This window comes from Stegastes partitus, unplaced genomic scaffold, assembly GCF_000690725.1.
Source record: "Stegastes partitus isolate 25-593 unplaced genomic scaffold, Stegastes_partitus-1.0.2 Scaffold390, whole genome shotgun sequence".
In the NCBI taxonomy this organism is placed as follows: Eukaryota; Metazoa; Chordata; class Actinopteri; family Pomacentridae; genus Stegastes; species Stegastes partitus.
This window is the reverse complement of record NW_007578121.1, coordinates 36917-52179: the sequence shown is the minus strand read 5'-3', so window position 1 is coordinate 52179 and position 15263 is coordinate 36917. Positions and strand designations below refer to the sequence as shown.

At 43.7% G+C, this 15263-nt stretch overlaps 1 pseudogene; it reads right to left on the bottom strand.

The window, feature by feature from the left end:
- LOC103359717 (cytochrome P450 2J6-like) overlaps positions 1-15263 on the bottom strand; it is a 54597-nt pseudogene that overhangs the window by 12461 nt on the left and 26873 nt on the right.

Genomic DNA, 15263 nt, shown 5'->3' with positions numbered 1-15263 from the left:
GATATCAAGTGGAGTGACCGCGTCAAAGAGGCGATGAGGGCCTCGTCAGCTGATGGCAGAGATACCGGTGAGATTATTTGTTTTATTCGTAATCTCTGCGATCACTTGGATGCTCGTTTTCCAGAGGATGAATTAAAGGAGTGGTCTGCATTGGACATTGAGGCATTGAGCTCAGACATCAGTTTTGAGTATGGAGCAGCAGACATTGCCACATTGGCAAAGAAGTATGAGGCCATTCTCCACCAGCCACATTCTGTTGAGACCATTAACGGTGAATATGCTGAATTCAAGTACATAATGAGGCAAAAACTGAAACAAGGGTCAATCAGCACATTTTCAGATATGGTGGCTGCAACACTAAAATGTGAGGAGCTGAAACACGTCTCACAGCTTGTGGATATTTGTGCTACATTTCAAGCATCCAGTGCGGATTGTGAAAGGGGATTTAGTTTAATGAATCGGATCAAAACAGCATCCAGAAATCGTCTTGAAGTGGATCATTTGGACCAGCTGATGCGCATAAAGTCAAAGCTGCAAGCAGACGAGGCCATCAACCTGGACAATGTGTACAACCATTGGAGACATGAGAAGGACAGACGGGAAAATTAAGGTGAAATTTAAGTCTTCAATGAGAATGTGCTCATCTAGTGTCATTCATTCATTCATTCATTTTCTTTACACCGCTTAATCCTTTGCAGGGTCACGGGGGGGCTGGAGCCAATCCCAGCCGACTTTGGGCGAAGGCAGGGGACATCCTGGACAGGTCGCCAGTCCATCCAGGGCTCATCTAGTGTCACTTATTTACAATTTTTTGGATATTGATCATTGAACACTGCCACTAGTTTGAGTTGTAAAAATCAAATGAGTGTGTCATATCCTGAATTTTGTGGAAAAAGAGTTACTTGACTGTCTCCCAGACCAAAGTAGAACAATCTTACCCAGTGCATGGCAGGAGCTTCACACAATGGCTTATGCTCATAATGCAAGTCAGAGCTTTATAATAAAAATGTTAAGTATGTTTTCAAAATCGGGAGTTTACAGTTGGCTTGGTTTGGTTGGAAGCTCATGTTATGCCATAGTTAAAATTAAATATTTATACTTTCAACAGCGTTAACATACTACACAGGTCATGAACAAGATTTTTGTAATTTTCATTGTGTAAGTGGGCTAAATCAATTAGTGTAAAGTAAAGTGTTATAACAGAAATGTAAATGCTGTAATTTGATTCTGTGAATAAATCATTTGACTTGAATGGATGCAATGCTGGCATGACCACAGTGCGCACGTCTGATGCTGCTCACAGTGGTCCAAGGGGCCGCTCAGGGAGTTGGTGTGCTTGCTCAGACTCTTGAAAAATTAGAGGGAACATTGGTCAAAAGTACAGTAACTCAAGTTGTTGAGATCAAAACCAGCATCTTCGTCCTCCTTCTATCAGTGACACAGGAGACAGACACGAGAACAATTGACACATTACTTTGGAAAAGCAAAAAAAAAAAAAAAATTTAACAAATACAAAATAAAAGCGCTGAAACACTCACATCTCCCATTTCTATGAGGAAGGAGTCAATGTAGTCTCTTGGTGATGAGGGGTCGAGGGTTTCTCTGTGTTCTTTGATCTTGACTTTTACAAAGTCGATGTTCTTATGCATCAGAGCGAATATTCTCTGATGAGGTCAAGGCAGCCACCTCATCAGCCAGGGTGCTGTGTTGAAAACCTACAGAGCCAGAAGAAAATTATTAAGTCATTTGACAGATTTCATATTTAAATATTTATGATTGTACTGTCTGGTTAAATTGTCTTTCTGCGGATGAGTGATTACTTGTGTGTTTTTACTTAAAGAATGCTAAAGGTGAGATTTTTGTTTGTTTGTTGTTTTTACATTGTTGCACAAAGTACACATTTATCTTTGGGTTCTGCATAAATCCTGATGTAACAAGATTATTGGATTCTGGAGGCTCACCTGGATCAATATACCTTCCTGCAAGTGCACTATCTCATTGACGTTGTTGAGAATACAGCGGTATTGCTCATCAGTGTACTCGAATCGTTGCCCAAACACCAAACAGCAGATGATGTTGGATACAGCATTGTTTATCAGTGTCTGGACATTAAAAGGCTTGTCTGTAAGATAAAACAAACAAACAAACAAACAAAAAAATGTAGACAAGATACAGAAATTTTGTTTAAGAAAAAAAAATACAGTCACAACACATTTAAGGCCAAATCCTTAGAGTTGGGCTGATCAGCTTTATGATATCGCTGCCTTTAACTTGTTGCACAGTTGTCTTGTTGTATGCTTCTGTGTTGCAAAGTCGTAATGAAACAGAAAATGAGATGACCTTGTTGCACATAATAATAATTAGAAGAAGAAGAAGAAAAGGAAAAGAAAACAGTGAAAAGTAATGTTTAAGTATAAAACAGTGTGATATTTTGTACCTTGGTGATCTGCGAAAGCCTCCGTGAGATATCGACACTCCTCCTGGATGAACAACTCCAGAGATTTTCTGCCCAGACCAAAGTTTCTGAGTGTATGAAGAGCAAATCTCCTCTGCTGCTTCCACAGATAACCATTTGACAGCACAATGCCTTTTGGAAACATAAAACAGCATTAGCTCAGACATAAGAGACTTATGTTACTGGTCTCATTAAAAACACCAACTAGCACCTTTTGAAACAAAATGCAACAAACCTCACCTTTATTCCCCAACATTTCATTAAACAATGGTATGGTGGGACGATCTATGAAGTCTTCTCCTTGTTGGACCAGGGCTTCTTTCACAAGCTTGTAGCCATTGATGATCACAAGCCTTCCACCAAAGAGCCGGAGGGTGAAAACGTTTCCATATTTCCTTGCAAACTGAGCACAGACAGCAGATTGGTGTTGTGGTGCAACACTGAGATGACTTATCATCTGAGGAGGACAACTTGAACTAGAAAAAAAAAACACTGACCAGCCTTATATGGGTGACTGTTTCATGTTTAATCTCTGAATTTAGAGATGTTCCTCAACCCTGGCCAAATCCAACACCCACAGGAAGCGTGTTTGACTTTGTGCCGATAATGCGACCACAACTCTCACACTATGGTTGTACAAGGAACAAATGGCTCGTAACAACGACCCCGTACCAAATTGTCCCCACAGACACCCCATAGGCCTTTTCCAAATCCACAAATTACACGTGGACTGACTGGTTGAACTCCCACGAATCCTTAAACAGTTCTGGAAATTTAAAGAGCTGGTTCACTGTTCCACGGCCAAAACAGAACACACAATGCTCTTCCAGCCGAACTTAATAAACAGTCAGAGCCTCCCTTCCAGCACTCTGGAATAAACTTTCTCAGGAAGGCTGAGAACTGTGATACCCCGATGACTGGAGCACACCCTCCTGTCCCCCTTTATAAAAACAGGACACATCATTCCAGTCTACGGCTGTCAAGAGGCTTTCGCATCTTGGTGTGAATCTCATCCACACCTGGTGCCTGCCACTGAGAAATTTCTTGTGTACCTCTACAATCTCTACTACAGATATGTACATAGATTCCCCCCAGTCTTGAGGATCTGCCTCCTCAGTGAGGCCATGTTAACCAGGATAAAAAGTTCCTCAATGTGCTCTGCCCAGGGCCTAGACCCACAGAGAGTCCTTCTTCATAACCTCTCCAAACACCTCCCATACCAGAGTTTTCGCTTCTGCAACTGCCACAGCTGCAGCCCTTTTGGCTGACTGATACCTATCTACTGTTTCAGGAGACCCCTGAGCCAACCAGGCCTGAAAGGCCTCCTTCTTCAGCCTGACAGCCTCCTTCACTGCTGGTATACACCCGTGGGGTTTTAGTTTGTTGCCATGACAGACATCAGTGACCTTCTGGCCACAGCTCCTACCAGCTTTTCTTCTACAATAGAGGCTTTGAACATGGCCCACTCAGATTCCACTTTCCCAACCTCCCCCGGGATGCAGGAGAAACTCTCCTGGAAGTAGGAGTTGAAGACCCTGTGGACAGGGACCTCCACCAGTCCAACCTCACTACACATTTGGTTTTACCAGGTCAGTTCAGCAGCCTTCCCTGCCATCAGATCGGTTGACAACTCTGCTCCTCACTTCACCGAGTGAAGATCTGATGACACAACTACAACACCATTCATCAATCTTGGGCCTAAAATACTCTGGTACCAGGTACATTTATTAACCACCATATGCTCAAACACGGTGTTTATTATGGCCAATCCATGATTAGCACAGAAGTCTGATCACAGAACACCACTCAGATTCAGATCAGGTAGGCCATTCCTTCCAGTCCTGTCCAAGTGAGTGTTAAAGTCCTCCAAGAGAAGTAAGAGAAGTACCTGGGCGGAACCCCCTCCAGGACACTACCCAGAGACTCCAAGAAGGCCCGGTACTCTGAGTTGCTGTTCGGTCAATAAGCACAAACAACAGTCAAAATTTTCCCTCGCAGCTAGCAGCTGCAGATAAGTGACCCTCTCATTTTCCAGGGATAACTCCAACAAAGCAGCGTTCAGGTGGACACTTATGAGAATCCCCACATCCGCCCGGTGCCTCTTATCCTGGGCAACTACAGAGAAGGAGAGAGTCCAGCCTCTCTCCAGGAGTTTGGCTCCAGATTTTTTGTGCGTGGAGGTGAACCCAACTATACTGTACTTAGTTGTTATCGCATCACCTCCCGCACCAGCTCCATTTCCTTCCTCGCCTGTGAGGTGATGTTAAATATCTCTACAACTAGTCTATGCCAACAGGAAGTGGCATGCCTGGGTGCTTGCTCCTGTCCACTGTCCAGTGGACCTGGAGGCTGACCCCATATTCTAGCATTGTGGGTACTGGTCCCACTGGGTGCATTTTATTTTTCAAATGCTTAATGGGGGACTTCACTATATATTATTAATATCCACCATAGTTGATAGTCACAGTCATAGTCAGAATCAGTTGCAGGATTGTTACCTAAATATATCAGGATATAAGATGTCTCCACAATAAGAATCAAGATGAGATTTTCCCTGTTAGGTCTTGAAGCCATCAGTAAACCCAATAATGGCAGCTTGTACAGCTTGCAGTATGGCATTAGTATTATCTCAATATTTTTTTCAATTATTTTCATTAATTGTTTTACAAATTGATGAGAAACATTCCTAAATATCTTACTAGCATCATTCATACTTTCTGCTCTTTTATTCTTATTTGACATACAGTATATATATTTCCTTTTAGATTTTACACAGTGGATAATATAACAACCTTTTAAAATACAATGCAGTGCAACTGAGCATTTTTATCTTCCTGTATTGGTACTCTTGCATACTACTTTCATAAGGGACATGAATACTGCTTACATCCCTGCTGTCTACAGTTTTGAAAGTCTATTACCACCTTCATAGACATGAGTTAGTAATTTCCTCTGCTTCCCATATAAGCTTGCCTGAATCTATTATATCTAAAATGTTGTTTTCAGCTGCAAGGTGACTCGGTGGTTAGCGCCGTTGCCTCGCAGCAAAAGGGTCACGATTTGTGTCCCGGTGAGGACACTCAGGATCTTGCTGCGTGGAGTTTGCATGTTCTCCCCGTGCAGCGTGGGTTCTCTCCAGGTTCTCTGGCTTCCTCCCACACAGTCCAAAAACATGTGGAGGTTAATTGGTGATTCTGAAATTGTGTGAATGTGAGTGTGCTTGGTTGTCTGTCTCTAAGTGTAGCCCTGTGATAGACTGGTGACCTGTCCAGGGTGTCCCCTGCCTCCACCCTGAGTCTGCTGGGACAGGCTCCAGCCCCCCCTCCATGACCCTAGTGAGGATGAAGTGGTGTATAGATGATGGATGGATGTTGCTTTCACAATCAGGACTTCTTTTTTCAATATTTATTTCAAAATGCACACTTGGTTCTCTTAATGATGTTTTTGAAGCCTCAGACTCCATTTTTTCTATTTTCTCTTTTATTATTATTATTATTATTATTATTATTATTATATAGATTTGTACCTCTAAGAACTGCAGATGAAGTCTTGAAGGTTGGATGCAATGAAGATCACCAATAAAAGGCAGAGCCCACGGTCCAGGAGGGAAGTTTTTTGGCACCCTGTTCTTCCAAAAATCAGCCAACAGCAGAAAAACACAGAAAAATATCAAAATACTTCTGCTGTGTATCCACTCCAAGCCGAGAACACCAAATATTGCCTCCATGTCTTTGCTTGAACTGCAGCTATCAGGACTGAACAGAGATCAATCAGATAACAGTACTACTAAGTATTTGATTTAAAAAAAATAAAAATAAAAAATCAATATTGTCAGGACCTTCAAAACAAGGTTATTAGCGTGCATGTGCTGTTCAGTGATAGCTAATAACTTTTACTTTAGGGAAAAAAATAAAAACAAGAAAAACAAACCTATACAAATACTGTTTTATAAATAAATGACTTGTTGGACACAAGCATTTAAAATGTGTACATATATTTTGTAATAATACTTAACTGTTGTCTAAATTTGCTAAATCAATGCAGTGGAGCCTCTTGTCTGACCCAGACTGAAAGTTCCCGGTTCACATTGTTTTTTTTATACTTTGACTGATTTCTAATTTGTTGTTGTGTACCACTAAGGTGTAAGACCAGCTGAGCAACACAATGCGTTGTTAGCTGATTTTGTAAACGTGTTTTAGATGGAATCCATTTCAAAATAATTTTTTTAGGACTTTTTGCCTGCATTGGGCTTGTATGATGTGCATTCCTATTAATTTGTATTTTCTGAAATAACCACAAACTGATGAATATATTTCATCACCTGCTGCACTGGAAATGGGAACTAATGAGAACATAGACACTGAACAGTAACTGGCAGAAGTAGAAGTAAGTTGGAGCCCAGAAGCAACTTTTGCCCTGCTGCCCTAAAATAATCAAAGCAGCTTTTAACAGAGTTTTACACCTGGAGAGTGAAGACAGCTTTGGAACGAGAGGATACTGACTGATGTCTTCAAAGTGTGTTTCTGCATTAAGTCCAGAATTTAGGACGAAGGTTCAGGTTTGGTAAGGAATGGGCGAGACATATAGTAGTTATAGTTGAGATCAGTTAGTGGTTCAGAAATTCAGTACTAAGGGTCCACACATGGATTGAAGGGAAATGTTACTTCTTAATATTGCATCTCAGTTCAGTAGAGTAAATGCATTACACAAAAGCAGGTAAAAAGAAAAAGTGGACTTTACAGACAATAAGCAGACAAAAGATTACAAAAAACAGACAGGATAACAAATCACAGCTCTACACTACTTTAATAAAATGTTATTCCTAAGTATATACAGCTGTATTTTTTTCAAGTTATATGACACTATCATAGTCTGAGACACAAACAGTTTGATGAACTTTTGCATTTGTTAATGATTCACAGTCATGAAGGCCATTAGCTTCACCTTTAACTGCAGTAAAGGTGTGTTCGAGGTAACAGTTCAATTGTCCAGTTATCAGCATGTAGAAACAAAACAAAATCTATGTCAGAAGCAAAACCTCTTAAACACATTTAGATAAGCCTCCAAGGCCTGCTAACAGAAGACGTTGAAAATATAAAGACATAAATGGTCTCAAAAGCTTTAAAAACGAAAGTACGAATACTGTCATTGATTTAACCCACAAAACAAGTCTCTGTGTATTGAAGTTACACATGTATCAGTTTTATTATCTGAACATTTCGCCTTAATGCCTTCAAATGGCTTAGATGTGTCCACACACTATTTCGTGGCCAGCTTTGGTCCAGAAAGTCGCTGTCAAGAGAAAGTTATATGCATCATACAAGCACATAGATGGTAGCAATCTTGTCATGACCATCCTATTTGTCAGAATGATTCCTTTCAAAGTCCAGCAGCTTCTTTTTATTTTCATGAATAAAATGTGATTAGTTATTGCTCTCTTTTAGCTTTAAAAAGAATCTAAATGCTTCCTCTGTTAACTTCAAAGTCTTTACATTGAAAACCCAGATGTTTGACACGTTCCTGTGAAGATAAGAGTCCTAAAGTTTTAGGCTTGCTAATTATCAGATGTATTATTCCTTCATTCAAAAAGTTAACTGTTCCATTAGGGGGGGGGAAGTGCAGCATTACACTCAGTACCAGTGAAAACACAAATTGTCGTCAAATTTTACAGTTTAGATTAATTTCTCAGGAAACTCTTTGAAGACACCAGGGATGTGTAATCACTAATACTGTGAGGAAATCTGTGGTGATGACCTTCATTTGCAAAAATCATATCAAGGGAATGTCCTGACTGCAAAGGATCGCCGTCTATGGGCAAGAGGGCATGCCAGGTGGCAAATTATCCACATGCAGCAAAGTAAAGATGATGTATGGTTGTCCTGCTGACTGCAGCTGGTACTGCTGACTAGACTCCTGACCACCTGTGAGCGCTTTGGGATGGGAGGAGCTCACGGCAGCACCACTGCTCGCTGAGGACAGTAACTGCAGAACGATATGTGTGAGTCTCCAAAACACCAGAAAAGTCTCCAATAACACCAGAAAGAGTTGCTAGATTTATCGCAAGTCACTTTTGACAAAAAAAGTTGCCAAGAGGATTTGGAAAGTCACCAGATTTAGCAAGAAAGCCATCAAGTTGGCAACACTGCGCGTTGCAGTTGTGACGCATATTATGAGGGACAAAAAATAAACACGTTTTATTTTAATGTTACAAGATCACCATAATCTTCAAATTTAGAATTATATTTTAAAAACTAACAAAGTAAAATAAAATAAATTCAAATTAAATGCTCATTATTTATTTTCCAAAGCCACAAGGAGCCGCAGCAGAGGTATGAAAGAGCCACCTGTGGGGTGCCGACCCCTGACCGGAGCTCTGCCACCGAGGAGCTTTCTAACCACCTCCGTGACTTCAGCCCGGGTGATGGATGAGTCCGCCTCTGAGTCCACAGTCTCTGCTTCCTCTTCTGAAGACATGACGACAGGATTGAGGAGACCCTCGAAGTATTCCTTCCACTGCCCAATGACCTCCCCAGTCGAGGTCAGGAGGTCCCCACCTGCACTGTAAACAATGTTGGTGGAGAGCTGCTTTCCCCTCCTGAGGCGTCGGATGGTTTGCCAGAATTTCTTCGAGGCCGACCGATAGTCCTCCTCCATGGCCTCCCCGAACTCCTCCCAGACCCGAGTTTTTGCCTCTGCGACCGCTCGAGCTGCTGCACGCTTGGCCTGCCGGTACCTGTCAGCTGTCTCAGGAGTCCCACAAGCCAAAAATGACAGGTAAGACTTCTTCTTCAGCTTGACGGCATCCCTTACTTCTGGCTGCCACCACCGGGTTCCGGGATTGCCGCCGCGACAGGCAACAGAGACCTTACGACCACAACTACGAGCGGCTGCAGTGACGATGGAGGAGGAGAACATGGACCACTCAGCCTCCATGTCTCCAGCCTCCCTTGGGATCTGGGAGAAGCTCTCCCGGAGGTGTGAGTTGAAGACCCTGCTGACAGAGGGTTCCACCAGACGTTCCCAACAGACCCTCACGATACGCTTAGGCCGGTATCACAGAGTGATTTTGTGTGGAGGTGAGAGGGTGAGTGCCTGGGTGGCATGTGTGTGCCTGATTGTAACTCCGCCCCCGGGATTAGGATAAGTAGAGACAGGTGTGTGTGTGTTGGGGATGCGATGGTGGCAGGTCCCGAGCAGAAGGAACGGCAGCGGACAGAGGGAGCGGCTCCTGGGTTGGTGGACGGCAGGCCAGGTGTGGGAAACGCGCACGGAAGGCGTCTGGCTGAACCGGAGCGGGGACAGCGAAGAGTGGCCGGTGACGTCTGGCTGAACCGGAGCGGGGACTGCAAAGAGTGGCCGGTGACTGGAAGCGCCGTGGAGGGGGAGCGTGAGCCAACCCCCCCCTCCGTCAGCTAAGTGCCTTTTAATTGTGGTTGCTGGAGTGGCTGAGAGGCCCGCTTGCATGGTTTTAAGTCTTTTATCTTTTTTTGCTGTGACGTGTGATTACGAGATAGCGGTGGCCCGCTTGCATGGTTTTAAGTTTTTTTTATCTTTTTGCTGTGACGTGTGACGACAAGATAGCGGTGGCCCTGCCTTAGCCAGCCCCTGTAGCACAGTGTCTCCACCAGTCACCGGTTTGGCAATCACCAGGCCTGTCCCTTACGCAGGTCGCCCCCATCCCCCCTGAGCGTCGGGGAAGAGGACCGACGGAGGAGGAGGAAGCGAGGAGCCCCTGTGGAAGCCGCACAGCAGGACAAGCTGGCTGCTGGCTGGCTTGACCAGGATTGTTTCTCCTGTCCCGGACTAGGAACATTTTTAATTGTTTTATTCTTTTAAACAACTCCAGCCTTTTAATAAATTTTGCTATCCTTTTTTAAACCAGCCTCACGTTGAATATTTATTTATATAGAGTGCTCCCCCTAGGACTCAGTGTGTCTGGGGCTTCTCACCCCTGTTACACCTGCCAGGTCTGGCCAGCTTCTTCCCCTGCCAGCGGATCCAACTCACCACCAGGTGGTGATTGGTGGACAGCTCGGCCCCTCTCTTTACCCGTGTGTCCGAAACACGCAGCCGGAGATCTGACGGTCCAACTACAAAGTCGATCATCGACCTCCGGCCTAGGGTGTCCTGGTGCCACGTGCACATGTGGACACCCTTGTGCTCGAACATGGTCTTCGTGATGGACAAACTGTGACTAGCACAGAAGTCTAACAACAGAACACCACTCGGGTTCAGATCGGGGAGGCCGTTCCTCCCGATCACCCCTCTCCAAGTCTCACTGTCGCTGTCCACGTGGGCATTGAATTCCCCCAGTAGAACAAAGGAGTCCCCAGTCGGGGCACTATCTAATACCCCTCCCAGGGACTCCAAGAAGGCCGGGTACTCTGCACTGCTGCCGAGACAACAGTGAGAGACCTGTCCCCAACCTGAAGGCGTAGGGACGCGACCCTCACGTTCACTAGGGTGAACTCCAACACGTGGCGGCTAAGCTGGGGGGCAATGAGCAGGCCCACTCCAGCCTGCCGTCTCTCCCCGTGGGCAACGCCAGAGAAATGAAGCATCCAGCCTCTCTCTAGGAGTTGGGTTCCAGAGCCCAGGCTGTGCATGGAGGTGAGGCCGACTATATCTAGCCGATATCGCTCAACCTCCTGCACAAGCTCAGGCTCCTTCCCTCCCAGGGAGGTGACGTTCCACGTCCCAACAACCAGAGGCTGTGTACGCGGACCAGGCCGTCGAGGCAACCCCCACCCCCGACCGCCGCCCAGTCCTCTCTGCAGCCGACTCCTATGACTCCCTCTGCGGGTGGTGGGTCCGCAGGAGGGCGGATCCCCGTCGACCTTTCAGGCTGAGCCCGGCCGGGCCCCGTGGGCAAAGGCCTGACCACCAGGCGCTTGCATACTGGCCCCAACCCCAGACCTGGCTCCAGGGTGGGGCCCCGGCTGCGCCATGCCGGATGACGTCTCTCTCCTTGTTCGTATTCTCCTCATAGAAGTTTTTGAACTGCCCTTTGTCTGTCCCATCACCTGCAACCTGTTAGCCATGGGTGACCCTACCAGGGGCATGAAGCCCCAGACAACATAGCTCCTAGGATCATTCGGGCACACAAACTCCCCCACCATGATAAGGTGGCAGTTCGAGGGGGAGGAGCAATAACTACCCTCGACCGCCACCTAGTCCTCTCTGCAACCGACCCCTATGACTCCCTCTGCGGGTGGTGAGTCCACAGGAGGTCTGTATTTTCAATGGATTATATTATGTTTTCTGTGTGTATAGAAAAATACATACATTTTTGGATCCTACCATTTACCACAACATATATTACATTATTTGGTTAGTAATCTGGGAATGGATCAGTGTCTCTGCTGTATCTTGACTTTCTTTCAGAGCTGCAGTGATAAATGTGATCAAAGCGAATGTTCTATGAATTGCCTGAGTTAAATTTACTTGCAGTATTATGTGTTCTAAGGTAAGCGGGTGTGTCTCAGGGAACCTCTGGCCAAGATGGAGTTATTCCTGTTTTTCACCTCCCTACTTCAGAGGTTTTCATTCTCAGCACCTGCTGGAGAGCCGCCCAGTCTGGAGTTCAACCTGGGAGCCACTCGCTCCCCCAGCTTATCATCGCTGTGCCACACCAAGATAAACCACCACACACAACAAGTCACTGTGTTCCACTGTGTTTATCTTGTATTGCATCTGATATATATATTTATTTTTTCTGTAGTGTAAATAAAACATAATTTGGAATCATTTCAACTAGTACACCTTTTTTATGAACCTGTATACAATAATAAAGCAATCTCCTGTATTTAAAGTTCTAGTTGTTAACAGAAATCACTGGGGATCATGTTCCTACATGTTCCGTCATGCAAAAGCTTAATTCGTGTGTAAATCAATAAACGGAGATTAATTTATGCTTCTCACGCAGACTGCTATGTGTTAAAGTTCATACCGTTGTTTCAGTCTAAGGTGGGGCAAGTGAGACAATGCAATGACTCTCAGTGCTGTTGATGACTTGAATGTACTTTACCTGCTTCTCCATTTAGGGTTCGTGGAGGCTGAAGTTTGTACAACAGGATACTTGAATACATTTTAAAAGCCTTGAAATTTTGTGGTCTTCATGCATCATGTATCAAATTTTATCACTTCACAGACAATATAGCACGTTTTGTTTATTTATTTATTTGGAATAGTTGCCAAGAAAATTACCAATCCTCAAAGTTGAGGTCTATTTTATCTTTGTATGAACACACATATGACTTAATAAAAACAACTTGTGATATAACTAGTAAATATAAATCATAACAACTAGAGTAGCTTGAGCAGTGGTTGAGAAAATACTCAGATCCTTCATAGATCATGTTTTTGTCGTGAAAATTGAAAGAAGCTGTTGAACTTTGAAAGGAGCCCCCATTGTACTGATCTAGCAGCTTGAGTTACCAGCTACCCAGTCCAATTCCATGTATTAATACGAAACCTATGTGTACTTTAAATACATATTTTGTACATTTTAAATACTTTTTGTACCTACTTACTTGTGACAGAGTATGTGTTGTTGTTTTCTTTACAAGAGTAAAGGTTATTATTAGTCAGCACCAAAGAGCCCACATGCACACACATGCTCTTATTTTGATAGTCTTGTTATCTTCCTTATCAAGCACCGAGAAGTACTCTTATTTTTCTCTTTCTCTGTCCTGGTGGCGCAGTTCAAGCGAAGACATGGAGGCAATATTTAGTGCTCTCGGCTTGGAGTGGATAGACAGCAGAAGTATTTTGATATTTCTCTGTGTCTTTCTGCTGTTGGCTGACGTTTGGAAAAACAGAGTGCCGAAAAACTTTCCTCCTGGACCCTGGGCTCTGCCTTTTATTGGCAATCTTCTTCAGATTCAACCTTCAAGACTTCACCTGCAGTTCGCAGAGGTAAAAGTCAATTTATTCTTTTAATGTTGATGATGATGATAATTATTATGTTATAATAGAAAATAAAGAGTATAGAAACATCTTCAGACTGACCCCTCATGCATCAACTCATCAAACAGAGGTGGAAGCCAAAAAGAGAAATTGGGTCATTTGAAAGTTTATGTAAATTAATATCATCTGAAAGTACCCACTACATTTAAGAGGCTGGAAACCACTGGTTTAATCCAACTACGTATTTTATTATAACAGTCTGTTATATTATAAATTGCATGAAATCCTAAAGAAAACACGCATGTCAAAAAAGGGGTGTAGTCATGGTGGAGTAGAAAATTCTACATTTCCCTTTGAAATCTAGTGAAGTTGACGCATTAAATAGTACAAGTGCCTCAGAAGTACAGCGCTTGAGCAAATGTATTCTGTTGCTTTCCACTGTGAACAAAAAGCAGCATCAACCACACCGTTAGACCAAATTTAGACTGGATCAAAAGTCTCTTGCAACATTTAACCAACTTCAGTGCCTCCAATAAAACATGAATATTGAGCCAAAGGAGCGAGGTGACATCAATGCTTGATGTCACTGCATCATGTATCAGGCTTTGTTTAGCAAACATATCCTAGATGATCACCACACTCATGTAACAACAAATAAAATAGGTTGATAAGTTCTCTTTCTTATATTTATTTTGATGTCTCATGATGGGGAATGCTTTCTCAGCATTATCCTCAGAAGCCTTTATATAATGACTCCAGCTAGAACTGGTACCTGTCTGGAAAAAGGACAGACACAGCGTCACCTGTCATTTCATTTCCTTGCTTCTCTCTCCTGACTGCTAATATAAGTGTCTAGCTGAACCATCTAAATGAGCCAAGAAGAGGTGGGCTTCTCTTGATTGATGGGCAACACCACATCTATCCCTTTTATGGGAGGGAACATGTCTCCATAGTAATGATCTAGACCAGTGGTCCCCAGCCTGCTTTTTGCACTTTGGACCATAGACTGTATAAAAGATGGATGTCCGTGACGTCACCCGTTGGTTTCTGCGCTGAGAAAATTAAGTCAGGGTTTTGCTGCTTCCTGGTTGACATCTTGGATTTTTGGAGCCAGTGACGCAAAAATCGTCGGAGGAGGGCGGAACTGTAGCAGGGCACAGAGTGAAGCTGTCCTCCACTACACATTTAATTTTTAATGTCTTTATTGAGTTCTGCAAAGAGCACAAAAAGTGTCTTTTCACCTCACAGTTCGCCACACACATACATCAACTTTCTACTACGTGTGTGTTCTCATTCTCTGGATATATTTCTACACTTTAACACAAAAATTATGAACGTCTGCACCAAAATATAAACAGTAAATCATGTCTTGCATCAGTACTCCAAATCAGTTTAGTTTACATTCATGAATTGCTCCCGAGCGGTGCGGGCTCATCGTTTACTTCCTAGCCCCGCGCTCGCGGTAGCTAGCCACCAGTGCTAACCAGTAGTTGGCCATTTTCGTTACATTACGTTGGCTGACTCTCATAAACAATACCGCCGAAACTCCAACCGGGTTAATAAACTAACAGATACAACAACAATTACACAGTTTCAGCTCTCCCTGCTTACCTGCAAAGAGCACAAAAAGTGTCTTTTAACCTCACAGTTCGCCACACACATACATCGACTTTCTACTACGTGTGTGTTCTCATTCTCTGGATATATTTCTACGAGACTTCCCTTGGACCCTGAACACACAGTGTAGCGAACGCGCCCTCTGCTGGTCGGAGTTAGTAACTGCATACTGGTAAATGACAACATTTTTCCAACAATAAACCACACAATATAAACTGTACTATCCATCCATCCATTATCTATACACCGCTTAATCCTCATTAGGGTCGCGGGGGGGCTGGAG